Here is a 27,614-nt window from a genome sequence, read left to right as displayed (position 1 = left end):
CACAGTAGCTAGTAGGGAGACTATGCAGCAGTCCACAAATGTGAGATGAAATTGTGGGAAGGGGGGAGGGTGAATGTGTGCCAGAGATCTATCCCTTTATTCTTTCCCACGCCAGATTCTTCAGCAAAATATCATGCATTTCCTCCTATGTTTCTTCTTATCCATAATAATCATCACCACATGCATGTGTGTCTACAGCACCTGATAATAAAAGTGACACCCTGTGTAATGAACATGTTTGGAGTGGCAGTAGATTACATGGCAACCATGGCAGAGTATCATTCCTGATCAATTTGCAGCACTCAGTCCCAGATGGGGACTAAAAGTGGCGGCACAGAACAGAAGGTCAATGCTCTCAGAGATAGCACATCAGTATGTTCAGCCAGCAGGCTGGCTGCTCTCTGTATTTTGTATCAAACAGAGGTCAACATGAGAGCCTTCTGTTAACGTCTCTATCAGTGCAGAAACAATAACGATATTAGGTGAAACATGTTGGAATCAAGGGATATTGTTTGGGAGGCAGTGGCTACAAACAACAAAAGGTACGACATTGCTTTTGGTATGGCATACAAAAATGGTCATATGGATGGTAGATGTTAGGATGGATGCTTCAGTCATAACACGCACAAATTGGTGGGGTTACTCTGACTCTTTAAACTCACTCTTTATTAGCAGATTGGCTGGTTCTGTTCCTGTACAAAAACAGAACAGTTAATTCAGGCAGCAGAATTATTCATTGACAGAAGATTTACCCAGCATTGCTTGGGTCCTTAACTTAATTTTGTTTTTAGGAAAATAAACAATTTTTTTCTGGGGTGGGCTGGAGATGAGGGGTTCAGTATGCAGGCTATCCCATGAATGGAGGTCTACTCACTGCAGCAGCTTGAGGCCAAGTGAGAAATGCTTCTCCCTGACTGCTGCAGCTCCAGAAGTCAAAGCCAGGGGAGGGTTGCGCATTCCCCCAGGCTGGGGCAGGTCCAGGTTTGTCTGCCTCCTGTGCTCCTTAGCCAGAGTGAGGAATGCAGCAAATTATGCACTTTCCCTTCACTCCCTGAAAAAGGGGAACAGCCAGCAATGTACCCCTATGAATGAGAGGAGCTTCAGCTCCTCTGCCTTCCCTAAAAGGTTCTTGGGAATGGGAGGCTCAGGGCTTGGGCAGTCCTAGAAGGGGGGAGCACCTCCAGCCAGCCCCTTACACGTGCCTAGTGATTCTGTCTGTTTTCTGTATAAACAACAAGAAGGTCCCGTGGCACCGTAGACTAACAGATTTATTGGAGCATAAGCTTTTGTGGGCAAAGACCCACTTTGTCAGCTGCAAGTGGGTCTTTGCCGTCGAACGCTTATGCTCCAGTAAATCTGTTAGTCTATAAGGTGCCACAGGACTTCTCGTTGTTTATACAGATTCAGACTAATACTACTACCCAGCTGATACTTGTCTGTTTTCTGTATATTTTTATAAGAAGAAATCCCATTCCAGACGCATCCCATTTTCCTGACCCAACCAAACCCTTACCTTGCTTTAAGTTATGATAAGAGGAAGCTGCATACCAAATTTGGTCATCCTAGCTCTTACCATTTAGGAGGAGTTCTTGAACAGACAGACAGACAGACAAACTCTCACAAACATATAGCAGATTTTTATTATTTATTTGCTGTTGCACCCACTGTGTGCCAGGTGATTTCCTACAAGGACCAATCCTGCTCCAAAGAGCTCACTAGCATAGACAAGTAAACTGAGGTCAGAGGAAGAGAAAACAATAGGCAATTTCTATAGAAATCCCTTGTCACTCTTTAATGCCCAATAGATTCTAAAGGGTGCAGGGCTGATCCTTTCTAGTGAAGTTGTATTGATTACTCCTTATTCAGAGAAAAAGTGCTTTACAATGAGACTTTCTAAGGAGGGAAGTTCAAAGGTTATCATGTCATTATCTTTTGAGCTGGTTAAAAAAAACAACACAAAATTGTCATCAGATGTGATTTTGTCCAAATCCATCTTTCCTGCAGGAAGATGCCCATTTCAACAAAATATTTTCTAAAGTGGCATTTCAAAATGGAGCAAAAAATTGTTCCAATTTAAGAAAAATTCTGCCATTTTTGTTCTGTGAAAATGTTGCTTAATTTGACTTTTTCCCATATTTGGGAGGAAAACAAATGTTGACACGGGTATTTCTTGCAATATGGTTATTCCATTTTCCAGCCAGATGTACTTATACGTAAATAGTTAATAGACTATGTGTAAATTGATGGTCAAGAATATACACTGTTGTGTATAGAAACAATAAAATGTGTTCTTGTGTACTGAAAATGGCTTCCCCGTACAGCTCTTTACCTCACCTCTTAATAGGGGGAAGTTAGAAGTGGAGAAAATTCTCATAATTCTTCAAGGTTCTAGGAGGCAGGAAAAAATATATGCATCATGCAGCTAAAATTAGCCCCATGTAAAAAATGGTGTGTAGCTGTTCCATTCCAGCACCAACCCTAGCAAAGAACTGTCACACAGAATTTCTCCTGCTTCCCCTCTTTCTCCAAGGGAAGTAAATTACTTGTGGATCCAGGAAGAATACCATATACGCTTCCCACATATATAGTCAGCTACTCTGAGTAACAAGTGGGAGATTGGAGCCAAAGCTCTGCCTCTTTGACACCCTTCCCTGACCCCACTTATTCAGAGACCAAAGTCTATTCCAGTGGTGGGCAATAAAAAAACAACAGCCTGCAGGATTAGTCTCTGGCAGGCCGCTGCATTATATTTCATAGAATCATAGAATAATAGGACTGGAAGGGACCTCGAGAGGTCATCGAGTCCAGCCCCCCACCCTCAAGGCAGGATCAAGCTCCGTCTACACCATCCCTGACAGATGTCTATCTAACCTGTTCTTAAATATCTCCAGAGAGGGAGATTCCACCACCTCCCTTGGCAATTTATTCCAATATTTGACCACCCTGACAGTTAGGAATTTTTTCCTAATGTCCAATCTAAACCTCCCCTGCTGCACTTTAAGCCCATTACTCCTTGTCCTGTCCGCAGAAACCAAGAGGAACAAATTTTCGCCTTCCTCCTTGTGACATCCTTTTAGATATTTGAAAACCGCTATCATGTCCCCCCTTAATCTTCTTTTTTCCAAACTAAACAAGCCCAGTTCATGAAGCCTGGCTTCATAGGTCATGTTCTCTAGACCTTTAATCATTCTTGTCACTCTTCTCTGTACCCTTTCCAATTTCTCCACATCTTCCTTGAAATGTGGCGCCCAGAACTGGACACAGTACTCCAGCTGAAGCCTAACTAGTGCAGAATAGAGCGGCAGAATGACTTCACGAGTTTTGCTTACAACACACCTGTTGATACAACTTAGAATCATATTTGCTTTTTTTGCAACAGCATCACACTGTTGACTCATATTCAACTTGTGGTCCACTATGACCCCTAGATCCCTTTCCGCCATGCTCCTTCCTAGACAGTCCCTTCCCATCTTGTATATATGGAACTGATTGTTCCTTCCTAAGTGGAGCACTTTGCATTTCTCTTTATTAAACCTCATCCTGTTTACCTCTGACCATTTCTCTAACTTGCTAAGGTCATTTTGAATTATGTCCCTATCCTCCAAAGAAGTTGCAACCCCACCCAGTTTGGTATCATCTGCAAACTTAATAAGAGTACTCTCTATCCCAATATCTACATCATTGATGAAGATATTGAATAGTACGGGTCCCAAAACAGACCCTTGAGGAACTCCACTTGTTATCCCTTTCCAGCAGGATTTAGAACCGTTAACAACAACTCTCTGACTACGGTTATCCAGCCAATTATGCACCCACCTTATCGTGGCCCTATCTAAGTTATATTTGCCTAGTTTATCAATAAGAATATCATGCGAGACCATATCAAATGCCTTACTAAAGTCTAGGTATATGACATCCACCGCTTCTCCCTTATCCACAAGGCTCGTTATCTTATCAAAGAAAGCTATCAGATTAGTTTGGCATGACTTGTTCTTCACAAACCCATGCTGGCTATTCCCTATCACTTTATTACTTTCCAAGTGTTTGCATACGATTTCCTTAATTACCTGCTCCATTATCTTCCCTGGGACAGACGTTAAACTGACCGGTCTATAATTTCCTGGGTTGTTCTTATTCCCCTTTTTATAGATGGGCACAATATTTGCCCTTTTCCAGTCTTCTGGAATCTCCCCTGTCTGCCATGATTTTTCAAAGATCATAGCTAAAGGCTCAGATACCTCCTCTATCAGCTCCTTGAGTATCCTGGGATGCATTTCATCAGGACCTGGTGACTTGCTGACATCTAACTTTCCTAAGTGATTTTTAACTTGTTCTTTGTGTATCCTATCTTCTAAACTTACCCTCTCTCTGCTTGTATTCACTACGTTAGGCACACCTCCAGACTTCTCGGTGAAGACCGAAACAAAGAAGTCATTGAGCATCTCCGCCATTTCCAAGTTCCCTGTTACTGCTTCTCCCTCCTCGCTAAGCAGTGGGCCTCCCCTGTCCTTGGTCTTCCTCTTGCTTTTAATGTATTTATAAAAGGTCTTCTTGTTTCCCTTTATGCCTGTAGCTAGTTTGATCTCATTTTGTGCCTTTGCCTTTCTAATCTTGCCCCTGCATTCCCGTGTTGCTTGCCTATATTCATCCTTTGTTAGTTGTCCTAGTTTCCATTTTTTATATGACTCCTTTTTTATTTTGAGATCATGCAAGATCTCCTTGTTAAGCCAAGCTGGTCTTTTGCCATATTTTCTATCTTTCCTACACAGCGGAATTGTTTGCTTTTGGGCCCTTAACAACGTCCCTTTGAAATACTTCCAACTCTCCTCAGTTGTTTTTCCCTTCAGTCTTGCTTCCCATGGGACCTTACCTACAAGTTCTCTGAGCTTATCAAAATCTGCCTTCCTGAAATCCATAACCTCAATTGTGCTGGTCTCCCTTCTACCTTTCCTTAAGATCATGAACTCTATTATTTCGTGATCACTGTCCCCTATACTGTCTTCCACTTTCAAGTTCTCAACTAGTTCCTCCCTATTTGTTAAAACCAAATCCAGAACAGCTTCTCCTCTGGTAGCTTTTTCAACCTTCTGAAACAGAAAGTTGTCTCCAATGCAGTCCAGAAACTTATTGGATAGCCTGTGCCTCGCTGTGTTAGTTTCCCAACATATGTCTGGATAGTTGAAGTCCCCCATCACCACCAAATCTTGGGCTTTGGATAGTTTTGTTAATTGTTTAAAAAAGGCCTCATCCACCTCTTCCACCTGGCTAGGTGGCCTGTAGTAGACTCCTTGCATGATATCACCCTCGTTTTTTACCCCTTTTAGCTTAACCCAGAGACTCTCTACACAGCTATCTCCTACGTTCATCTCCACTTCAGTCCAAGTGTGTACATTTTTAATATACAAGGCAACCCCTCCTCCCTTTTTTCCCTGTCTGTCCTTCCTGAGCAAGCCGTACCCTTCCATACCAATATTCCAATCATGCGTCCCATCCCACCAGGTTTCTGTAATACCAATGATATCATAGTTGTATTTATTGGTTAGCAATTCCAGTTCTTCCTGCTTATTACCCATACTTCTCGCATTTGTATATAGGCATCTAAGATACTGATTTGATCTTGCCTCCCTGTTGTGCCCTGACCCTCCTTTCTCCTTGCCATTATAGTCCATAGTCCCCCCCATTTCCAACCCATCTCCCAGTCCCGCACATTCAGCACTTACCTGTGGGCTTTGCTCACCTGCCCCCGACAAACCTAGTTTAAAGCCCTCCTCACAAGGTTAGCCAGTCTGTGTCCAAACAAGGCCTTCCCGCTCCTGGAAAGGTGAACTCCATCTCCGCCAAGCAGTCCTTCCTGGAAGAGCACCCCGTGATCAAGGAAGCCAAATCCCTCCTGGCGACACCATCGTCGCAGCCAGGCATTCACCTCCAGGATGCACCTCTCTCTGCCCGGGCCCCTACCTTTGACAGGAAGGATAGAAGAGAATACCACCTGCGCTCCAAACTCCTTCACCCGTACTCCCAAAGCCCTGTAGTCACACTTGATCCGCTCAGTGTCACACCTGGCAGTATCATTTGTGCCCACGTGGATGAGTAGCATGGGGTAGTAGTCAGAGGGCCGGATAATCCTCGACAATGCCTCCGTAACATCTCGGATACGGGCCCCTGGCAGACAGCATACCTCTTGAGGTGAGCTGTCAGGGCGACAGATGGGTGCCTCCGTTCCCCTCAGAAGAGAGTCTCCAACCACCACTACCCTACGTTTCCTCCTCGCAGTGGTGGCAGGAGACTGCTCAGCCTTGGTGGTGCAAGGCCTGGTCTCCTCCACTGTGGGGGGTGACTCCTTGTCTCCTGCTGAAAGTAAAGTGTAACGGTTATGTAACAACACAGTGGGAGGGTTAGGAGCAGGGGTGGAACACTGCCTGCTGCCGGAAGTAACCAGCTGCCAGTTCTCACCCTGCACCACCGCCTCCTCCATAAGTGGCTGGTCAACAGTCCCACATCCTAGGACAGTGACCTCCGTGGACTCCACAGGAATACTGTCCAGGAATTCCTCATGGCTTCGAATGCTCCTCAGCCTGGCCACCTCCTCCTGTAGCTCTCCCACCTGCTGCCTGAGAGATTCCACCAGCAGGCACCTTTCACAATGGTTGTCTCCCCCAGCCTGGAGATCACTCAGTGGGAATTGCAAGCCACAAATACAGCAAGACCACACCAGGACCTGGGTAGAGGCATCCATGCTCAGGTTCTCTGTCTGGATACAGGCACAGGTGGAGGAGACAGGAGAAGTACTGGCACAAGCGCTACGGGTCTTCATCACCATCAGTCACTCCCTCTGCTCAACTCCCCTGTCTGCAGTCCCCTGTCCGCTTCGCTCCCCTGGTCGCACTGCTCTGGCTTTTTAAAGCCTGCTTGCCTAGGTCAGGCCTGCCCCCTTCTGAGTCACACAGGGGAAGGCTGAGCCTGAGGCTAATCAGAGGCAATCAAGGGAACAATGGCAGGCTCTCAGTCCCAACTGCCACAGAAGCTGAAACTGAAACTGCTAGCACTCACCTGAAATCAGACTCTCAATTCACACTTCAAACTGTAAAATTCAAACAGTCAGGCACAGGCACACACTCACACCACAGCTTGTACTCTCACCGGGTAGCCTCTTCGGCGGTGGGGTCGCTTTGCTCTCCCTCTTCAACTCCCCTGTCTGCAGTCCCCTGTCCGGATCACAGCCATGGTTGACAGTGAATTGCCATTTGTGGCCAATGCAAGCAGCAGGAAGTGTCACAGGTCAGAACTCCACTTCCCGCCAGAAGAATTGGCCACAAATAGCAATTGGTGGCCAACGAGAGCTGAAATCCTCCAATACCTGCAGAGGTGCAGGTAAACATGGAGGTGGGAACCCACCATGGACTAATCCTGAAGATCAGATCTGTCCCACGGGTTGGAATATGCCTACCCTGGTCTATTCTGTGCAGATCACAATTCAAGGTCTGGGAGATCCAAACAAGTGCAGGGAAAGGAGTGTTCCTTATTCTCTGCTAAAAGACTTACTTGGCATTTCTTGGATTCTTCAGGGCAGGGGCTGGTGGTGGGGGGTGGTGCAGGATTCAGGACATGGCCTTGGGGATATGGGGGGCTCAGGGCAAGAGGCCTGGGGTGTAGAGGTGCAGGAGTCAGGCTGGGGGTTGAGGAGGGGCTCAGGACATTGGACTTGGGATGTGGGGACTGAAAGAGTGAGGGTTGGGGTAAGGAGGGGCTCAGGGAAGGGAGTGGGGTGCAGGAGTCAGGGCAGAGGGTGAGGAAGGGGTCAGGACAGAAGATTGGAATGGAGGGCTTATGGCAGGAGGTGGCTGCTGGCTTCTTCCCGGGGTGGCAGCCTAAGGAAGTGGGAACTGTGCACCCTGCCCACTGGCTTGTCTCTGGGGGCTAGTGGGGACTTTCTCCATCTCCCAACCCTGTCTCAGGGTGGGGAGGTTGGTGGGGGCTGTCTCCCTCCCATCTGGCCCCTCGAGCAGGGGGGATAGCAAGGGCTTCCTCCCTCCCAGGGTGGGGGGACTGCTGGGGCTGTTTACTGGGCAGGGAAGCCCCACTTATGTGGTCAGTGGTAGGCAAAATGGCACTCCCTGGCTGGTACAGCTGCCCCAGTGGTCACTTTGCAGTATAGCGCTCCCTTGTGGGCTCAGTGCCCTCAATGGCCACTATGAGAATAGTATCCCTCTAAACAGGCCTTCCCTTTCCATCTTATGGAAAACAGTCCCATTCCTGGAACTTCTGGTTTTCCTGGAACAACCAAACCCTGACCTTGCTTTAAGTTAAGAGAAGAGGAAGCTGCATATCAAATTTGGTGGTCCTAGCTCTTACCATTTGAGAGGAGTTCTTGAACAAACAGACTTACAGACAGACAGATTCAAGTTTCTAAAATATATAGATAGATTACTTCTTTGTTAAGTAAGGACACAATGTAACCCCAAGGCAGGCCACATTTCAAACCAGCAATATTCCATTATTTGCTTTTAAAAACAATTTTTTCCAAACTACATATAGCAGAAGCTGCCCTGCCAGATATTTCTCAATAAGGAATCTTTTTCTAGAAGGAGGAGAAATAAGCGGATAGTAATGGTTCTATGTTGCTTTGATCAAGAGCCAGAAAAATTTCATTACATCCTTCTAAGCCCCAGAACTTCTCACCTTTATCTTTTATGCGCATCATAAGGTATTGCCTCCAAAAACTTCAGTAAAGAGGAGGAAAGATGCTCTCTGCTACATTTCCTTGGAGCCCGATAGTTTTCTACATTGAGTAGCAGCTGTGGCAAATGTCCTGTTAATGCAGGGAACAGCTGGGCTGCAAGCAATGACAGCAAGAGAAGTGGCAGAAGAGTCATAGGCATCCTTGAATAAGGAGGGATCTTTACTTTTATAACACGGAAGTGTCAATAATATTACTGAACATCAGGTTCCAATTTGGCATTAAAAATGCATCTCCGAATAGACATAACAGTTAAATTCCCTCTTAGGATTCTCCCACCTAGCATTACTTTTGCATGGTTTCAAGTAAACATGGGAGGAGGGGGAACCAAAACAGGGATAGTTGGATAGCTAAGTTGATGAAAGCCATGATCTTTTGTCTTGAGGTACTTATATACCAACCTCACTCACTGTCCGCTACGTGAAATGGAATTGATTCATTCACTGTCATTCTCAGTGGAACCATTTCATTTATCCAGACTGATTCACAAAACCAGTACATGTGATTCAACTAACTTGGCATAATTTAAAGTTCTGAGCATGGAAGGTGACTGAGATGAACTCTCAAGGAGGCCAGATCGCCTTTTCACCTCAAAACAGGTTCATTCCTCCAGGTCACATTGTTAGTTGTTAGTAATTAGTAGTTCTGTCACATTTTAGTTGTTAGTGCTTAGTAGTTCTGTGCTTAGTCTGAAGGTAAAATGAGATCTTTTTTATTTTTGAGCAGGAAATGAAAGGGGGTTACTTTAGCCACATTTTTTTATTCTTTTGCAAGTGATGTTGTAGATCTCAAAATATTTCCCTAAACCTTTAATACTGAATCAAGCAAAATTCCAAGGGTAGACAATAGGAATGTTCCCAGATAGGGACCAAAGGATCACATATATGTGTGTGTGTTTAATTATTATAAAAAAATCTAGCTGGTCCCAGTTAAAAAATTATATATGTAGGAATGATGACATCAGAGAAAGCATTCCCTGCCCACTCCAGTCATCTCAAGAAATGGCCTGTGTCCATGAAAGCTCATAATCCCATCTACATGTTTTGTTGTTCTATAAAGTGCTACCAGACCATTTGTTGTTTATTAAGTTTATCCTATACAGACTAACTCAGCTACCCTCTGAAGCTTCTTTCTTTTCAGATATTCTTCCTCTCCTACCTTCATCCCCCTCCCCCTTTTCTATCTTGGCTCTGCTTATTTTCACCTGCTCTTGTTTTCCATTGAATACCTCATTTTTGAGAGTGAGATTAACAATAGAAATTGGTCAACCTTAAATAGCAGGCTATTTAGTGTTAACTAATCACAAGAAATGTGACGGTTGAGGAAATATCAAAAATAAGAGGGTGATGTAATCAGAGAGCATAAGCATCATAGGAAGACTTACATCAGGCACGTAGCTAAAATTGTGGATAACATTTTTAAAATCAGTAGTTATTTGGGGTGTTTTTAGTTAAGGCTCACTTTAAAGGGGGCTGATTTTCTAAAATGATTGGTATTTTTTTGAAAAATCAAGCCCTTTTAAGGTGTCTCAAATTGTGCACCCAAAATTTACTTTTTTAAATCTTGGTCTATAGAAATCGCAATATATATCTTGCATAGGTATTAAGTGTGTGTTATAAATGGACACATATAAACCACTCAAGTGTGCTCTGATGTCTTTGAATTGGCACTAGAAACTAATCACAATTCTTTTCTGAAACTATACAGTGAAAGGTGGACCAAACCAATGTCTTAAGAGGTATATAGCCTTTGTGTTAGACCACTTCACAGGGGTGATTTTCACAGTGTATTTTTATCTCCTTCTGTGTGGTTGCAACTAAAAAGTCAACAATTACCAGCAGTTACTCCACAGAGACATTTCCATTGTGTCCCATTCTAAATATAGGGCAGTAAAGATATTAACAGTGATCACTGTGTATAATTTATCCTATAAAAAGCAGATTACAATATCTCTGTAATACTTTTCTTCTCTAGCTTTGTTATACAATTAAGCTGTTTTACTAGGAAGTGTTTCCTCTATCTGCTACACAGATAATTCCTGCAAAAAGAAAAAAGCTAAAATGTTAATGTTCTCTTAATTAAGATAAAGGACAGCTGTTGAATTCTTGTGGGACACTAGCTTGACATCTCTTTTTAAAAATAAATTAACATACCCCTATGTTTGTATCAGTCAGAAAATAATTTGTAGGGAAGGATTTTCAGAAAGTTAGCTGTATGCAACAATCAATTTAACTATACGACAAAGCTTCCTGATAATAAAAATTATTCATTGAGCTAAATCATTGACTTATTAGAATAGTGCATGTTGTACACAGAAAGAAAATAACCTATTTAGAGTATTTGATATGATTACCATGTTATGCACATTCAAATATATAGGTCTATTTTCTAAAATAAGCTTTCAGTTTGGAGCAGAAGGGAAATGGCAAGACATAAAGCAATAGTTTTATTGTATATTTTGTAACTGCTCTGAACACCAAATCCTGAATGTTTTACACATTAAAATAAAACTTACAATTGATAATTCCACTGGATGCCTATTTATAATATTATTGTTTTAAAAGGAGGCAAATCAGACAACAGTTTTTAACATGAATAATATTGCTCCCAGCACTCTTCCTGCAGCCCACATGTTGTGTTTTTTGGCATTGATCCTGGCATTTTTTTTAAATAAACATTTCATCTTAATTTTTTTTATCCACAAGCTATTACAATCGACATTGACACAGCTGGCAAAGACACTGAGCGAAAAGTAAACATGGTGCTTAAAAATGTAATATAACATATTGCTGTGTTTGTGTGTAGAAATGTAATCTTCCACAAAGAATATTTTAAAATTGTTTATTTTGTTTACTTCTTTATGGAATATCAAATATAGTGATACTTGATCATAAAACTAGACTTTTTAAACCAATGACACTTGCAAAAATGTATATCCTCGGAGGCAATTTTTTAAATTTCTTTTTATGCTTACAAAAACACAGGAAAGTAAATGACATACAAGTTGCATTATTCAGAAAATCATAATAGTCAGTGTTATTAAAAATCATTTTCTCTTAATAAAATATGTAAAAAGAGGAAGCTTCAATAACAAAAGGTTTGCTCCATTTTTCAAGGCAGAAAATGTCTATAGGCATATGAGACTTGATTCAGATACAAATTATTTCTAATTCCATGACATAGTTGCTATGATGGCATATAGGTGGGGCTTTGGTAAAACTAGATACACAAGAAACGTATGACAGTTGAGGAAATATATGAAAACAGATGACAACTCATAGATAAGGCCAGGCAGTTGTCATGTATGTCCTGGAGTCCATGAGCTCCATATTAGTTTGTTGTTTTTAAATCCATGAAGTTGCATAATTGCTTATGTTGGAAGTGAATGTGATGGTATCCTGATGACATTTTTTCCTACAGAAGGGCAAGAGAGCACAACTACAGCTTTGTGGCCCAGTAAGGGCTCATGGGTAGCTCTGTGGTACTTACATGGCCACCAGATCCTGCCCTCTTCTCAAGAGATCCTCTGCAGTTTTGTTTTGTTTTGTTTTTTTATTTTGGCGCAAGTTAAATGAAAGTAACAAACATGAAACACTTTGGCTGTGGCAGAAGTCCAGGCTGTGTGTGTGTGTGTGTGTGTGTGTGTGTGTCTATATGCATAATATATCACATGTTACCCAAGTGGCCATTGAAAATCCTATTTGATGTTTGCCAGCCCTACATACTAGAACACTTGATGTGCTGTTTTGCACTAGCTGGGCAATGCACTAGCTTTCTGACCTTGGCCATCTCAATGAACACCATAAACAGTGTCCCTGTCAGCTTGACTGTCATTCTTTCATTACATTCAAAATGAATTCCTGGAGAGATTCAACTGTTCCTGTGGTTGATTAGTGTACACCCCCATTTGAATTTTCCACTTCCACTTATTATTTTCTTTAAGGCTTAATTATAAAAAGAATAAATGTTCTGCAAAAGTAAAAGAAGCAATGAGAGATAAAAAGACATCTTTTAACAAGTGGAAGTCAAATCCTAGTGAGGAAAATAGAAAGGAGCATAAACTTTGTCAAATTAAGTATAAAAATATAATAAGAAAAGCCAAAAAGGAGTTTGAAGAACGACTATCCAAAAACTCAAAAAGTAAATAGCAAAATGTTTTTTACGTACATCAGAAGCAGGAAGCCTATGATGGGGCCATTGGGCTATCAAGGTGCTAAAGGAGTACTCAAAGATGGTAAAGTCATGGCGGAGAAGCTAAATGAATTCTCTGCTACAGTCTTCACAGCTGAGGATATTGGGGAGATTCTCCAACCTGAGCTTTTTTTTTAGGTGACAAATCTGAGGAATTGTCCCAGATTGAGATGTCATTAGAGGAGGTTTTGGAATACATTGATCAACTTAACAGTAACAAGTCACCAGGACCAGATGGCATTCACCCAAGAGTTCTGAAAGAATTCAAATGTGAAATTGCAGAACTATTAACTGTGGTTTGTAATAGTTGTAAAGGATCCTTTAAATCAGCTTCCATATCTAATGACTGGAATATAGCTAACTTGACGCCAATACCTAAAAAGGGTTCTAGAGGTGATCCTGGCAATTACAGACCAGTAAGTCTAATATCAGTACCAGGAAAATTAGTTGAAATTATAATAAAGAATAAAATTGTCAGACTCATAGATGAACATAATTTGTTTGGGAAAAGTCAACATAGTTCCTGTAAAGGGAAATCATGCCTTACTAATCTGCTAGAGTTCTTTGAGGGGTGTCGACAAACATGTGGATAAGGGGGATCCAGTAGACATAGTGTACTTAGATGTCCAGAAAGCCTTTGACAAGGTCCCTCACCAAAGGCTTTTCAGTAAGGTAAGTTGTCATGGGATAAGAGGGAAGGTCCTTTCATGGACTGATAACTGGTTAAAAAACAGGAAACAAAGGGTAGGAATAAATGGTAAGTTTTCAGAGTGGAGAGAGGTAACTAGTGGGGTCCCTCAAAAGTCTGTCCTAGGACCAGTCCTGTTCAATTTATTTATAAATGATCTATAGAAAGGGTAAACAGTGAGGTGGCAAAATTTGCAGATGATACCAAACTGCTCTAGATAGTTAAGACCAAAGCAGACTGTGAAGAGCTTCAAAAAGATCTCAACAAACTAAATGATTGGGCAACAAAATGGCAAATGAAATGTAATGTTGATAAATGTAAAGTAATGTACATTGGAAAAAATAATCCCAACTATACATACAATATGATGGGGACTAGTTTGGCTACAACTACTCAAGAGAGATCTTGGAGTCATTGTGGATAGTTCTCTAAAAACATCCACTCAGTGTGCAGTGGTAGTAAAAAAAAAATACCAAATAGAATGTTAGGAATCATTTTAAAAAAGGATAGAGAATAAGACAAAAAATATCTTATTGCCTCTATATAAAACCATGATATGCCCAGACCTTGAATATTGAGTACAGATGTGGTCGCCTCATCTCAAAAAAATTATATTGGCATTGGAAAAAGTTCAGAAAAGGGCATAAAAAATGATTGGGGGTTTAGAACAGGTTGCATATGAAGAGAGATTAAAAAGACTTGGACTTTTCATCTTAGAAAAGAGGAGACTAAGGTACGTCTAGACTACATGCCTCTGGCGACAGAGACATGTAGATTAGACTACCCGGCATAGGAAAATGAAGCGGCGATTTAAATAATTGCCGCTTCCTTTAAATTTACATGGCTGCCGCGCTGAGCCGATCAGCTGTTTCTTGGCTCAGCGCGGTAGTCTGGACACGCGGGGGTCGACATCAAAGGCATACCTGGGAGGTTGACAAATGCCTTTGATGTCGCCCCCCGCACGTCCAGACTACCGCGCTGAGCCGACAAACAGCTGATCGGCTCAGCGCGGCAGCCATGTAAATTTAAATGAAGCGACGATTATTTAAATCGTTGCTTCATTTTCCTATGCCGGGTAGTCTAATCTGTATGCCTCTGTCGCCAGAGGCATGTAGTCTAGATGTACCCTAAGGGAGGATATGACAGAACTCTATAAAATCATGAGTGGTGTGGAAAAATGAATAAGGAAAAGTTATTCACTTATTCCCACAATATAAGAACTAGGGTCACCAAATGAAATGAAATGAATAGGCAGCAAGTTTAAAACAAACAAAAGCAAGTTTTTCTTCACTCAGCGCTAGGACTTTAACAGGTTCAAAAAAGAGCTAGATAGATTCATGGAGGTTAGGTCCATCAATGGCTATTAACCAGGATGGGTAGGAATGGTGTCCCTAGCCTCTGTTTCTCTAGAGGTGGGTGACAGGGGAGGGATCATGTGAGGATTACCTGTTGTGTTCCCTTCCTCTGGGCCACTGTTAGCAGACAGGATACTGGTCTAGATAGACCGTTGGTCTGACCAAGTATGGCTGTTCTTATGTTAAAATGGATATTTGCCCTTTTATTATCTAGTAAGAAGATTTCTAGGTGCGATCCATGAGTTTTTAAAAAGTATAAATTTATTTTTAATTTATAGTGTAATTCATATGATACCAGATTAAAAATGTCTGATATTTAGAAATTAGCCCAACATTTCATAGTGAAGTAAAATGTTTTCTTACAGCTTCTAATATGTTTTCAAAAGCAACTACTGTGCATATCTCTCTTTCATCGATAAAGAGGGCTAACTCAACCTTATGAGCTTTCACCGAGTAAATCTTTTACACAGAATTAGATGGATTTGTTTGGGTGCTTGGTACCTTTGGGGGATTGGTTTCTTTGGTGCTGAGCTCTCCTGGAGCTGAAATGGTTCAGCATCTGCGTTGCTCTGCAGGGAGGGGATGTCACCCCAAGATTGTAACTTTGCTGGGAGAGACCAGAGCTTCTGGCACAGCAGGCCAGAATGGTGGGGAGCCCAAGAAGATGGACATCGGTGTCATGATCAGCACACTGGGAGACAACTGCAAGGTGATTTCTGTGATTTAACCTGTCACACCCACTTTTCTGCAGGAAACTCCAACTAGAACTTCCCAAGACACATTTCCCATTTGTCATTTGACTTTGAGAGCATGGTCCACGTCTAACAAAAACCAAGCAAAGCAGTTTAAGGAATAAGCTGGAGAGTGACAGTTTCATGCTGTAGACAGGGTCCTGTACTTGTAGCTGTGTTCAGAAAGCAAATGGCAGGGCCTAGTTGAGATGACGAGACTAGATAAGGTCCAGTATATCATAATCCAATTATATCATAGAGCTAGAACTGAGCAGCGGAAGCATTGCTTTCTCCCTCCCCATCCTAACAGGTGAGTGCAGACTGAACAGGTAGGACTGGGGGTCATGTACTTGGCTCCACTCTCTAGTGTGCTGAGCAGCAGATCTGAGCTGGCACAGAGGGGGAGGTAATCTGTGATCATTATAACACTGATTATTCCACAGTAGAAACTGTCTCAGTTGGAACATGAGGGAACCACAGAGTGAATTGTAAGTACTAAGCCATTCTTTCTTATACTCCATGGGTGGCACAGCTGCAGACTGCCCCTTACTCAGGACAGACTCTAAACTAGCAATGTAGCCCAAAGGCAGTATGGAAAAGACTATATAATGAAAGTGTTCAAGACTTCTACAATCTTCTACAATAATAAGGGTTATTACTATAGAAGCTACAGTAGTCCCATTTAAAAGGAAATTGTTGGTGATAAATACAAAATATACAAGATAATTTTATCTCTATTCAAAACACAGGGGAAAAATCAATGTTTGTTTAATAGAAAAAACAGAATCAGTAAGGAGAAAATTATATTTCTAAGCTTCTGAGACAGAATTACAAGGATTTGAGAGTAAATTGTAGTAAATAAATAAGTAAATAAAAACTATAAAAAATTAATTCTCAGTGTGCTTTTTTAAAATCTATTACATTTCAGCAAACACTTTAATAGAATTCTAAATGCGAGTGAAAATGGAATGCTTTTTCTGTTTCAGGGCTCTGTATCTTCATCTATAGATGTAAGCAAAAATATTAACAAAGAAAAAAAATATTTCTTTCTTTTATGCTCAGGTTCAGAAATTTTTCAGTCAATCAATAATTAAAATACTTATTAGTTATTCCAAGGTACATGAATATAAAATATCTATATAAATAAGTGAAATATTTATGTCCAGAATTTGTTTTGGATCATATCAGAATTTCTGGGAAAAGATAGTATCTATCATATTTGGTGGATGCCATGTTCATTTATTGGCAATTTAGCACATTTTAGACAGAAAGTAAAAGGTCTGTCTTTTCAAGAAGAAGCAGAATCAAACAGCATTTATTTAAAAAGAGGTGTTAAGGTAAACATGAGGGTATGTCTACACTACAGATTTTTTTCAGAAAAATCCATTTTTCTGAGAAAAAACTTCAATTATGTCCACACTGCAATTGCGTTTTTCCAAAAGAAAATAGAAAGAACAGAGGGGTTTTTCTGACATTGGTAATCCTCATTCTACGAGGAAGAAGCCTTTTTCTGAAAGAGCTCTTTTGGAAAAAGGTGTGTGTGGATGGGAAAGAGAGCGTTCTTTTGAAAGAAGAGGAAAGAAGTGGCCACTCCATCCACAGTAATCACAGCTTAAATGTGAGATAACGTCCATTCAGTGTGGACGCTATCTTCTGAAAAAGAAGATCGCTTTTTCGATGAGCATTTGCAGTGTGGATGCTCTCTTTCAGAAAAGTTTTTTTGGAAGATCTCTTCTGGAAAAGCTTCTTCCAAAAGAAGTCTGCAGTCTAGACATAGCCTGAATTTGCATGTAAAATTTTCTGAAAGATTACAGAAGAAATGCACCAACTGAATATAGAAACAAGAACTTCTGGAGGATACAGAATTTCAAATATTGGACCATTTAAAATGTTGGTTTAATCAAGTGTACTTACACAGAGTGATTGTTATATATATCACAGAGAAATACCTATATGCACAATATAGATATCTAGGGGAAACGGTGGGATCACATGGAAAACATAATGTTAAAAACATTTTTTAACGGATGATGTCTTTATTATTTGTCAAGTAGTGTTCCCGTGGGTGCTCCACTAAAGGTGTCGGGCTCGTCCCAGCGCTGCTCAGAAAGTTTTCTCTAGCAGTAGCCCTGCCAGACCATACATGCACAGATGCCACCTCACCCCATTCGCGCCCTTTTGCAGAGGTCTATGGCTGCAGACGGAATCCGGACGGCTCCTCCTTCATTCTGAGGAGAAACACAAAAAGACTAAAAAGATATAAAGTTTTGTTATTGGTCTTAGTTTAGCCCCTTCCCAGTAGTTATAGTTATAGTTATAGTTCCAGTTTATATTGTTCTCTTTAAAAAAAAGAAAAAGTTCATGTATATAGGTATTTAGAGTTTCAACAGTTCAACGTTTCAAGTTTAAAATAAAAACTTATTAATAAGAAAGACTGTGCCTGACAGATTCTTCCAGTGCCATCATGCCCAGTTCCCGCAGGTTCAAGAAGTGTGCGACATGCTGAGATGCCATGCCTCCATCAGATGGCCATTCGCACTGTATCAAGTGCCTTGGGGAAGGTCAGATCCCCCAAAAGTGCATGCATTGCTCCAGATTAACTGCCTGTGCCAGGCAGGATAGAGAGATGCAGCTCAAAATGCTGCTTTTTAATAGAGCGTTACAGCCACTGACCACGGAGCAACCAGCAGATGAGACCTCTAGGCCGTGTAAGTGCCATGAAAAGAGGAGTTCCGCTCCTTCCAGGAGTGTCAGTGCGGGCGACGCACCAGGCACCTTGGGTCTGCCACCGTTACATGATACCGATAAGACAGGCAAGGGCCATAGCACATCGGCTCCGAGCCCCGCCATATTGACTGACCTGGCATCGACAGTCCACGCGGTGCTGCAACCAGAATCGGCACTGGAGATACCACCGTGAGAGCCTCATGCCATTGTGAGACTGCTAGCCTCGTCACCAATACCTCCGGCTGAAGCGATAGGCGCCGGTGGCACTGCATCAACAGCCATCGGCACCAGCATCCTCGGCACCAATGCCGGCGTGGTTACCGATACTGGTGATAATGGTGGCACTGACATCACCAATAGCAACGCTGTTAACTCCATCTCGCCGCCGGGAGAGGTTGGAACCGAGAGATTTAATTTCGACACTGACTAGCCCTTTGGGCACGTCTCCATCTTCTTCACATGCCTCTTTGATACCTACTAAAGCACAGCAAAAGGCTAGGCACGTACGCACACCGACACCGAGCTCTGAGATAGCTGTCTTCTCTCCCGAACCTTCTCCTCCAGCTTCTTATCATTCAGGAAGCCATCAACATGGGCATTACACTCTCCCTTGAGAGCAGTATCTAAGATCTCCGCGTCGATCCCACTCACCACGGCATTACTATTGATCCTACCACTCCCGCTCGCCTTCGCACTATACAGTGCAATCAAGGTCACCCAGGTCTCCAACTCCTTCACTATAGGCATAAATTGTAAGATTTCAAGTACCTATTCCCCAAGGCACTCCCCTCACACATATCACTGTCACAGCCGCCATTACACCTACTACCAGAGTGAATGTCCACACTCACATAGCGCAGTTTACTCCACCTCCAGATCGCCGAGGCGCAGACAATCACAGTGTCCTCAGTGCCCAGCCAAGGACGTCCCACCTCTTCAGCAAGCTCCTCCAGTGCCCACAGGTGATGCTCCCTCGACTTCTAGTCAACAAGAGAGGGATGATAATCTGCCCTCTGACTGCGAGCAGAAGCACATGGACTCCCCCACAGATATGTCGTCCTCTTCATCAGATTATGTGGTATTTCAGGGTGATTCTTCCCCTACAGACAACTACAAGCAGTTCCAGGAACTCTTTAAGAGAGTACGCCAGTTCCAGGAATTGTAGACCACATATATGCTACAGAAACAACACCGCCTGCTAAAAAATCTTCAGCCGTCCCGAACATCCAACGTGGCGCTCCACTTTGATGAAGCCATCATGGAGTTTGCCAACAACATCTGGCAAACTCCAGCTTCTACACTGCCTACGAACAAGCGGGCCGATAAGAAATATTTTGTGTCATCTAAGGATACGGAGTTCCTGTTTATGCATACTCAGCCGAATTTCATTGTCATGGATGCCACACAACAGAGAGCAAAGATGGCACAGGGTAGAAACACGACCACTGATAAGGGCGCAAAATGTTTGGATCTATTGGGCAGAAAAATTTATTCCTCTGCCATGGCAACCCTCAGGATGGCTAATTACGCGGCTCTCCTCTCTAATCACGATTTTGACAATTATACCAAGCTGGTTGCTCTTCTGAAATACTTACCTGAGACTAAGAGGGAAATCTTGAAGGCTGTAGTGCAGGAGGGCTACAGCCCGCACAGCACTACAAATCGCCCTCGATATTGCTGACACAGCTCTAGGACCACAGCGACATCAGTGGTCATGCGCCATGCCTCCTGGCTCCCACTGGCATCTGTCCCAAAGGACCTTCGATCAAAAGTGGAGGACTTACCTTTTGATCGTTGGCTGCTTTTCGCCCAGAATACCGATCAAGTCTTCCACTCTGGCAAAGACTCTCGCACCACACTGTGGACACTCAGGATGTACACTTCACCGTACAGACAAAAGAGATTTGAGCCCCACAACAAACAGAGACCATTCTCTTATGCCTCGCCCCGCTTCAGGCCTTACGATTAGCCTAGACAGAGACAACGTCCACAGAAACGCCACCCAGAGCCCAGCAAAGCATCCAACCAGCATCATGCTCAGCAGCAGGTTTGACGTGTCGATAGAGGGACTGTGTGCCATCCCCATTACAGAGGCGCCACATATCACGGCCAGTTTGTTCCATTGAGCAGTGTTCCCTAAAAGCTGTGATCTTGTGCAGCCAACCAGGATGCCACCCAGCTGATTAGCAGAGTGCCCCCAACTAGGGTTTTTTTTCTTTCTACAAGTCGTACACATTTGCACGACTCAGTGCACATAACAATTTTTATTCTTCACGTGGATGGAAAAAATATGCACATGGATGAAAAAAAAAAAAGAGGAAACTTTCTCCTGCGCTATCAGCATACTAAATACTACTTCAGAAAAAAAAATATGTAGGCAGATGTGGTTTTCAATATGCTTTGAACACATTCTATCTATAGATACAGCACATACTGTAATGCGGTATATTTCTTAACAATAATATTCTCTGGGCTGTAGTATAATAGGTTTTATTCTAAGACAGGCCACATCATCCTGTGTGACAAATTAATCCAACTGAGTTTTAAATGGAAACTAATTGTTTTGCTTTAAACAATCTGTCTTTTTTGCAAGAGAAGAGAAAAATGAGTAATAGCAAACTCATGATTACAAAATCAATGTAATAAACAGTAAATAGTATATTTTGAAAAGGATGTCCATAATATGGAATAATTTGTGCCGTATTCTGCTCTTGAACCAGAGACAATCCATTAAAATTATCCTGGATCGACACCAGTATAACTGAGAGCAGGATCTGGCCACACCAACTAACTCTCGCTAAGCTCAATGATTAATGGGAAGATCCTTCCTCCTGGTTTCATGAAAGGTTTGGGGACTGAAAGGCTGCTGCAAGCATAGTGAAGGACATGCACTTTTAATGTAGGAAAGGTGCTATTAGCTTAAAGTGTAGCATCCCTAATTGGCTTCTACTTAGATCTCTGGAAGCCTCAAAAACAGTGATCCGGGGTTCCGTGCATCTCTGTGGTATTTAAAAGCATCTTTTTTAAAATTGCCAATGATTTTATTTCACATCTCTTTGCTTCTGTTTCCCCAGCTATAAAATGAGGATGACTATAATAATGCTGAAAAGGTTTGAGATTCTTGGATAGAAGGCTCTTGAAAAGAGCTAGTTTATTGTTGTTCTCTGGTGAAGATAAATAATTATTTTTAAAAACACTCCCAAACTGAAAATTCAGGATTTTTGAGAAGGCTATTTGCAGGTAGTTATAACATCAATCGTGCCTAATTTGTGCCAGGGCTTGCCAGCTTTATAGGCCAGAAACCTCTGGACTTGCCACGTAATTTATGAAAATAAAAAAAAAATCCTTGAAAGCTAGCCCCTCTTTCATTACAAATTAAGCTCTGGGCATCAATAAAGTGCAGAACTTAACCACCTGAGACACACCATTTTAAACTGTTGTGCTTTTTTCTAGTGCCGTGGTTCTCAAACTGCAGTCCATGGACCACTAGTGGTCTATGGCGGCATTCCAGGTGGTCCACGGCTCAAGCTCAGCCCCTTCACTCCCTCAGTAGCGGGGAGGCTCCGCTGGTGCTCCAGCCTCGTGTCCCTCCCCTTCCCTGCAAAGTTGGAATTCCAGCCCTGTCTTCATGCGGGTGGGGAGAAGAGGAATAAAGCCCCAAGCCTCACTGAGCAATCCTGCTTATGGAGAAGAGGAGCCAGGAGTGGCTCTGCATGCTGCCACTCCTGCTCCCCCTTCCCCAGCTGGGGGATCAGAAGTACACAGATGCACTGCCTGGTGGCTTTCCCATTGCTCCCATTGGTTGGAATCTGACCAATGGGAGCAGCAGGAGGTCATGCCTGGGACACTGATGCCAGGGAGCGGTGTGGGGCACAAAGGCAAGTAAGTGCCCTCCTTCCCCTCATGCCCAAACCACGCGTTCTGAGCCTGCTCCTACACCCTCCCTTGCTCCTGCATCCTCCCTTCTGGTCACACACTGCACCTTCCCTTGATCTTGCCCCTTCCTCCTACCCAGCCCCCCTACTCCCAGCCTGCTCCTGCACCCTCCCCCTGGTGGGACACTGTACTTCCATTACTCTTGGCCCCTCCCCCTGGCCAGATTACCTGTTCCTAGTCTGCTCCTGCACCCCACCTCCCATCCAGACCTCACACCCTCATCCCCTCCTGCACCCCACCTCCTGCCCAAATCCTGCACATTCATCCCTATCTCACTCATTGGCAACCCTGTCCCATACACTCAACCCCTCATTTTTGTTCCCATCCCAAAGCCTAGGGAGGTCATCAAAATCCACTCACCCTGGAACTCCAGAAGAGTAAATCTGTCCTAGGGGAAGCCCTGAACCTCAGTCCTCCCTGTCCCTCTCCATCTCCCAGTGGGGCTGGAGTGCCAGAGGAGTGAAGGGTCTCAGTTGGGGGTCACACCAGTGAGGGTTGCAGGTTATTGGGGGGGGGGGGGTTTGCTTCTCACCGGTGTGCTCCCCAACTGATTTTTCTGTGAGTCAGTGGCCTCCAACCCAAAAATGGGACCTCACCCCTGCCATAAAGAAAACATTGAAACCTTTTCTGTTGGACATAAATTAATATTTTACTTTATTTAAAATGAAGTTTGATAAACTAACATGAGAAAGTTAAAGTGCTTAATCTGTTTAATAATTTAAATTAATATCCACTAATTAAATTAAAAAGTTCTCCAGAGCTGAAGCACTAGCAAAATGGCTCGGGTGTAATTATGTAATTAATGGTGAGTTTCCATTAGTAGCTGGTGGTCCACGGAAAGGTTTGCATTCATCCAGGTGGGTCACAGGCCAAAAAGCTTGAGAACGACTGCTCTAGTGATACAATCCATTGCTCCTTACTGAGATGGGAAGAAAGTGAAGTGAAACCTAGCCAAGTTCGACTGAACCAAGTAAGTCACAAATGCCATGTAGATGGAAATACAAAGACTCACCAAAACCTTTGCAAAAATAGGTAATGAACAACTTTAATAATAGCGAGAGGGAGGGATGAAACAAAGATGTAGAAAGATTTTGACATTCTCTGGCACCTGAAGACAGCTGATAGGACTTGGAGCTGCTGCTGCTTATATCCCCTTGGTCGGAACATTAAGTGTTGTGAGGAACCATGCTCCTCCAATGGTCAGAGCTTTCTGGGGGGTTGCAGCTCCAGACACTGGACACTGGAGGGGAAAAGTAAGCTTTAAAATAATCATGCTAGTGAGAGAAGCATAGGTTACAGAAAGTAGTCACAGGCCCAGTGGATCTAACAGTCACTGTGGGCCCTGGGGCAAGGTGTGGGAAGGGGCAGGGCTGTGGGCAAAAGGGGTGAGGCCAAGGTTCAGCCCTTAGCTGCACCCCATCTCCTGCAGTTCTCAGAGCCTCACGTTTATTTAATTTTATTTAAAATATTTTTACACTGCCTCTCTATTTAAAATATCCAAGGCAGCTATTTGTGGTGCTCCAGCAGCAATTCAAAGGGACATGGGTCTCCGGCCGCAGTAGTGGTGGTGGTGGCAGCCAGGAGCTCCTGGCCCTTTGAATCTCCGGCACTTAGGGCAATTGTCCCCTTTGACCTACCCATTGGGTCCTCCTCTGCATCCCCTGTCAGCAGGCCTGCATTGGCCTGTGTCACATTTCCTTATAGAGCTATAGTATAGGTAAGTATAAGGTGATGTAAGGTCTTTGGGGCATGAATTGTCTTTTTTGTTCTGTGTTTGTACAGCACCTAGCACAATAAGATTCTGGCCCAAGTCTGGGGGCTTTGCAGTAAATATAATAAATAAATTGTACAGGAAGCATAGTGTTTGACTGTATTGAACAAGGGATGATATTGGTAAAATGATGCACCTCCAAAAGAACAGGCAGAGAGAGAATAAGTAGGCTGAAATTACATGAACTTACTGCACTAGAGCTATGCAACATCAGCTTCATTTCTGAGCAAGTTCTCCTTTTGTAAATAGTTCCTTTGCTCTCAGTCTATGTGGGCATAGACTCCCAGTTTTTGCTCTGATGTTTGAATGAATAAAGCATCCAAAGTGAACTCAGTCAATCTTGAGCTGGATGAATCCTGGGGGTGGGAGGAGAGAAACGGAAGCATCTTTGAGTGTGTTATTTAAACTACTGTGTGTGATCTATATGACCCTTGTCTATTTTGTCAATATTAAGTTAGGCACATTCAGTTCATAAGAATGTTCAGAGTAATTGATGTCATACAGGTGTACTTCTTTGCATGAGTTTCTTCATGTTCACCTATAATAATTATGGTCATCCAAGTACAAACCAGAAATGATCTCATCTGCCTTTGTTATTCAAACTGTGCAACTGAGCAAACAGTGAATGAATACTCCCAATGAGCAATTTGAGAACAATCCATAGGCTGAACTGGTCACGTGACGTGTGTAACAAGCAATTGAACATAATGACTACATCAGATGAGGGGATTAGTTTTGTTAGCTTTGAATAATTTGCAACAGACAGAAAAATGGACCAAAAGGTAGAGCGTGGTTTTAGGCACTGCTTTGACTAAGGGAGTACCCACCTATGTAGTACTAGGAGGCAATAAAGAGGCCCAGTTCTTTCTTCAGTACATGCTCTTTGGGTAGAAGTTATCTTTTTTTGGCCTTTACCAGTAGCATATTACTATTCTCCCCTCTCCTGTTCCTCCCTCCCCCCCCCACACACATACACTGGGATAGGGAAAGCTCTTCTAGGATGAAGCTGAGGCTCTGTTTCCCATCTCTTCTTTGCAAAGTCCACTTGCAGAGGGATGGGGAACCGTGGCTCCATATGGCCTGCTTCCCTCCACTGTACCTTATTTAAAGTCTGAGAGGGCAATGAAGCACTGTGGTAGAGAGGAGGCCATGGGGTAATCTTACTCTGTCTCGTGTCCCTGCACAGTCATATTGGGCCAAGTGATGATTTCCCCTCACTTTGTCTAACAAAGTTGTTTATTATATCAGCTGGTCCTGGAACCATGTACCTTGGGGAACCTTTCAACAAATCTGGTTTGAGATTCAAGTTGCAGTGAGACATGAAAATAGGTGGGTTTTATGAGTTTTCAGGTTTTGTTGAAAACCTTTCACACAGTTCTAGTCAGTAACTGTTGCTTTTTGCATTTCTCTGTGAAAGTGGTTAGAAAAATTGGGAATTCACAAAAGGAGGGGGCACCCATTTTTTCTTTTGTTCTTTCTGTTTTTATTTCCCCTCCTACTTGAGCTTCCCTGAGGATTTTCCAATGGATATGTCTGAACTATTTAACTAACTTTGACAATAGAATTACAGCCCTATTCTTCACTGGCTTACACAAATGGAAGAGAAGTTCTGCAGACTCTGGCAAGTAGACAAGAAACCTGGAGAGGTGGTCCAATTCCCAGCTGCCCAGTGGTGTCTGGAAAGGCAGCCTACACAGCGACTGGCACGTGAGATGGGAGGGTGTAGGAGACGGTTAAGTTCCCAGCTAGCAAAAAGAAGGCCTGGAGAAGTGGGCTGCTTTCCGTTTGGCTTTATAGGTTGAACAAGAGGCCAAGAAATGAGGTTCAGTTCCCATTAGCCTGTCTGGTTCTTGATTTGCTTCCTTAGTTAACAGAGGCAGAGAATACTGATGTTGTTCTGCCAGGGACAGGACTGAAATTGAGCAGCATGGAAGAATACAGACCTAAATAAGCACAGCTCACTGTCTCCGCTTACTTTTGTCAGTTATTCAACCCAGTGCCAGCAACCTTACTTAAAAAAGGCAGTGGGGGGGGGGGAGGAAACAGAGGTCATGGGGAGGTTATGTGTGTAGTTCTATGCAAGTTTTTAGCTTTTGTTTGTTTGTTTATTACAGAACAGTTTATGACACAACAAACAACTTATTAGGCTCTCTAGTGTCCTTATGATCTGAATATTTAGGATCAAATTAGTATTTATTGAGAGCTTTTAAGATGTTTTCCAAACTGTACTTTATGGTCTGCCTGTGGCAAAGCATTAGATGTATCAAAGGTATTTTACACACTACACAACATTGGCTTTATCAGCTTTGTGAGGTGTATGTTGTAATGTATTTTTTTGAAAAGACTGAAAGACTAAATGGTACTTTGTAGCTGGCTGCTTTTTAAAAACTTGATTTTTGTTTCCATAGACTATAATCGTTCTCTTGGAAATTGTTCTATTGTTTAAATCATTCTTAATTTCCAGACCAGCTTTGTTGGTGTTGTGATACTATATGGTAATTTAGTCAATTGTACAACTGTGTCCTACCTACCTCTTATACTTTCAAAAAAAAATTCCTTTTAGACATAAATTCTTATAATTGAAGGTTTGAGTCTGAAGATTGTGTATTTATTTATTTATCTGTACAAACATCAAACAAAATGTTCAAAGACATCTAAATGATTTAGGAGATTAAATCCAAATTTCAAACTTGACTTCGACATTTAAGAGATTAAGTCTCAGTAAAGTTCTTTTGAACTTTGCCCTTTATCTCTATCTTTTTAGCAGATAACTCTGAAATGGTTTGGTTAAAGCATCACTTTGTTATTTACCTTTGGGCATACAAAGTCCCTTCTTCATGACTGCAGAAGGCCCCTTGACAGTGAAACCAATGATCCACCAAACTTTACTGTCCAGAAGAGAAAGAAAATTGGCCTGTGAATTTGTAGAATACAAAGCAGAAGGCTTGAAGCCTGGTTCCTGGCTTGACTCATGTTCAGACCATCCACCCCCATGGAATCCTGGGACCCTGGTTGTAAGCTCTGGCTTTGTGCAATTCATGTGTAGATGGAAAGGGAGGTACGGGCTGACATTGAATCCTGGGGTTATAGAGCAGTGCAGATAAAATCTTATTTGCTTTTCCATGACTGCATCCCACTGATTGCCATAGTGATACTGCAATTGATTAAGACACCCAAATCTTTCTCCTCTGTCTTTTCCAACTTACAACAGAAATTCTTATTAGTCCCTAAGTGCATGACCTTGCATTTTATATGATGAAAATTCATACCATTCTTATTACTTCAGTCCTCAAAGTCTTCTAGTTCTTCCTGTATAATATTCTGATCCTTCTCTGTAATGATAATGATAATGCCTCCCAATTTTATGTTGTCAGCAAATGTTATTGCCACATGGTTCTTTTTTGTGCTGAGAACATAGATGAAAATATTAAATTATATCAGTTCCAAGACCGATCACTGAAGAACTCGACTAACAACC

At 42.5% G+C, this 27,614-nt stretch overlaps 1 protein-coding gene across 4 annotated transcripts in view; it reads left to right on the top strand.

The window, feature by feature from the left end:
* SEMA6D (semaphorin 6D) overlaps positions 1–27,614 on the top strand; it is a 374,148-nt gene that overhangs the window by 187,716 nt on the left and 158,818 nt on the right. Inside the window, exon 1 of one of the 4 annotated variants that reach the window (XM_075897222.1) lies at positions 496–542. The exons of 2 other annotated variants lie outside the window; for them this stretch is intronic. The gene's annotated coding sequence lies outside the window, so the exon portion shown is untranslated. Of the gene's footprint in view, positions 1–495; positions 543–15,567; positions 15,681–27,614 lie in introns of those variants that run through there. One more of the 4 variants, XM_075897220.1, reaches the window with a different exon arrangement.

Source organism: Pelodiscus sinensis, chromosome 14 (genome assembly GCF_049634645.1).
Source record: "Pelodiscus sinensis isolate JC-2024 chromosome 14, ASM4963464v1, whole genome shotgun sequence".
Classification (NCBI taxonomy): Eukaryota; Metazoa; Chordata; order Testudines; family Trionychidae; genus Pelodiscus; species Pelodiscus sinensis.
Note: the sequence above shows the minus strand (reverse complement) of the source record. Positions and strands in the feature narration are given on the sequence as shown.